The sequence below is a fragment of the Arachis ipaensis genome, chromosome B06, assembly GCF_000816755.2.
Source record: "Arachis ipaensis cultivar K30076 chromosome B06, Araip1.1, whole genome shotgun sequence".
Taxonomy (NCBI): Eukaryota; Viridiplantae; Streptophyta; class Magnoliopsida; order Fabales; family Fabaceae; genus Arachis; species Arachis ipaensis.
The window spans coordinates 70,367,372-70,370,491 of NC_029790.2; the positions used below are offsets into that span (position 1 = coordinate 70,367,372).

At 33.8% G+C, this 3,120-nt stretch overlaps 1 long non-coding RNA gene across 1 annotated transcript; it reads right to left on the minus strand.

Moving 5' to 3' along the window:
- LOC107646942 lies at positions 423-1,857 on the minus strand. Its single transcript, XR_002349737.1, has 3 exons — positions 1,169-1,857; positions 695-1,013; positions 423-621 (listed from the first exon to the last, which is right to left on the minus strand). It is a non-coding gene; the product is annotated as an uncharacterized LOC107646942 (long non-coding RNA).

Consider the following 3,120-nt stretch of genomic DNA (forward strand, 5'->3'; position numbering starts at 1 on the left):
TCGTTACTTGTAAATTGTGTATTCAATGTTGAGACATAACACTAACATATACTCAAACTTCACTCTGATATTTCACCAAATATGCTGCAGCATTTGTAGTTTCTTTCTCTAATAGGGAAAATTATCTATCTGCAAGAAAATGTTCACACTAAATTCAGTTCCATTGAAAGGGACTAATCAAGTTGTATAAACATAGATGCAAATGCAAGAATATGATGAGAACATTACAAATCAGCAAATAAATTTAACAAATTCCTAGAAGTACTAAACAATACTCTGAAACATGTTAGTTGTAAGATATAGTCAATCGCACCTTTTACAAAGAGACTTGCTTCCTTCGTTCCAAACAATGTCATGAATATCAAATCATATTTTATTATTTTACTGATAGAAACTATTTAAAATTTAGAAAATAGTGAACTAATAGAAATTTCGAAATGGCCAAAAAGATAAGAAATTTTTCCATCTAAACCTCATCATAGCAGTAGGACCACCAGTCTCTATCTCATCTAAAATATGCTTCAAAGATAGATCTTCTTTTATGCGTGCCATTCTCTCCTCAAGCTGATCTTTATTTGAAGGACTAGTAAGACTTTTAAGCATGGAAGACATAGATGGATCCTGATAGATAGTATAGATATGTTATCAACCAATAGATATTTTATATAACAGAGTACAAGACGTTTATAAATACCTGCATCAATGCATTACCCAGGCGCTCAGCCATGGCCATGAAGTTAGGATTCTGCATCAGCTGCTGCATGGTAGAATAATATTGCTGATTATCGAAGCTAGAGATACTATCCTATGTTGCACCATGAAAAGTTTTCTGAAGCTGCTCAACCATTATTTGATTGAACGATGGGTCTTTTGCTATCTGCTCAGCTAGTTCCTTGATACTTGGATCTTATGCATTCTGGATTTTAGCATTAGTAATATGGACTTGAAATGCATGGTTTATATTGTTGTCTCACTATTGCTTTAAAACAATGCACCACTAAGATCCAAAAAAACTGGCATGTACAAAAATAAAATTTTCTATAAGATGGAACATGCCCATAAAGTGAAACGAAAATGCTCATTAACAATAACATGGCCAATCTTTTCCTAATTCCAGCAGACATAATATATATAGTACAATATCAAAATAAAAGAGACAATGACATACATTGAGCAAACCAGACATTGCGGAGAAATTAAAAGGGTTGGGTGGAAACCTAGGTGCATATCCAGAAGTAGCTCTTTATCCTCCCTGTGAATCTTTCGAAGATGTTTCATCCTTGGAGTTTTTATTCTCTGCTACAGCAGCCTTGTCATCTAAACAAACAAAAGATTCAGAAGCAGGTTTTTGTCCTTCGTGCGAATCTTTCAAAGATGTTTCATCCTTGGAATTTTTCTTCTCTGCTGCCGTAGCCTTGCCATCTACTAAAATATTCACCCATGTTAAACTAATGCAATTTAAGATCCAAGAACCTAAGACAGTTATTTAACATTGTAAGTACAAAAGAAATTAAATGGTGAGGAGAGATTAACGATAACAATCTAGGAAATATACAAATGAAAAACACACACCAGACACACATACACATACAAAATAACAAAAAAATTAACAAAATGGAATAGAATGTTCACATGGTGGTTTCCACTAAAAGGAAACGGTAGACAAAAATAGATCCTAAGTAATAAGAGCAGGTATTATAAAATTATGAAAGAAACGAGAAGGGAGCCAAAGGAACCAAGAGGTAATACTAATTTCCTCTTTAGTTTTGATTTCATAAAAGAATGTGCGAATATATAGAGACTTTCAATTACTAAAGTAAATGCCAAAATTGCCAGTCTTTGTATGATCGTATCCTAATTATTAGTTACTGTTGTTAAGTTGTTTTACTGAACTGAACAACTGAAACAAAGAGAGAGAGAGAGGTGAATATGATAATGATATGGATTGGGCCCTCAAAATTCAACTTTTCTGTCATATGAATGGCCAACTCTATATCATGTGATTCTCTGTTACCCACATTGACGAACTGATTTCTACTAGTAAAGAATTTTATAAAAATAATCACGTTGTAACTATAGTTTCTAAACCAGCAGAGAATCCTTTCGTACAAAAGTTTGGTTGTCACTTAAGCAAACCCAATAAAAATAATAACCGAAGTATTTAAACCTCGGGTCGTCTTCTCAAGGAATTGCAGGGAGGTGTGTTTATTATTGGTTATGTAAAAAGGTATATTTTTGAGTTTTTGAAATAAGAAACAAGTAATTTAAATGGCAAGAAAAATAAATTAATAATTGTAAAGACTCTTGGCAAGATATGAGAACTGGAAATCCCATCCTAGTTATCCTTATCAGGTGTGATGAGAATTGTTGTTGCTCCCACTTAGTTAACCCTTACTAAATAAAGGAAAGTCAAGTGGACCAATTAACTTGATTCCTCAAGTCCTAGTCAACTCCTATGGAAAAACTAGCTTTAGATGGATCCAAGTCAATCAGCAATTTCCAACTCTCAATCAACCACTGAGTTTGATAACTCAAGTGTTACTAATTACTCAACCAAAACCAAAAGGAGAAAATTCTAAATTAAATTAAAAGCACCATAAATAGAATAAAACAATCATAAATCTGAAATACCTCAAATTATATTAAATAGAATATTCAAATCTAACATGGAAAGATTCATAAGCCAATTTGGCAACATAAGTAATTAACAAGTAAAAGCATTAGAGTAACTAAAAGTAGAAGAGAACATAAAATTAAAGTTGGGAACATTGAACCTGGAATGGAGTAATAACCATAAAGTAAAAGAAATCCTAATTCTAAAACCTAAGAGAGAGGAGAGAGCCTCTCTCTCTAGAAACTACATCTAAACCTAAAATTGTGAATTATGAATGTTGTATCAATTGTATAAAGGAATGGATTGATTCTCCCACTTTATAGCCTCTAATCTGTGTTTTCTGGGCCAGAAACTGGGTCAAAAACAGCCCAGAAACCACCCCCAGTGATTTCTGGTATGTTCAGGTCGCTGCAAAGTCACGCGGGAGCGTCGTACACGCGCTAGCGTGGATTGGGTTTTTGCCAGGTCACGCGTCCGTGTGATCACGCATGTGTGTCGCCTGGATT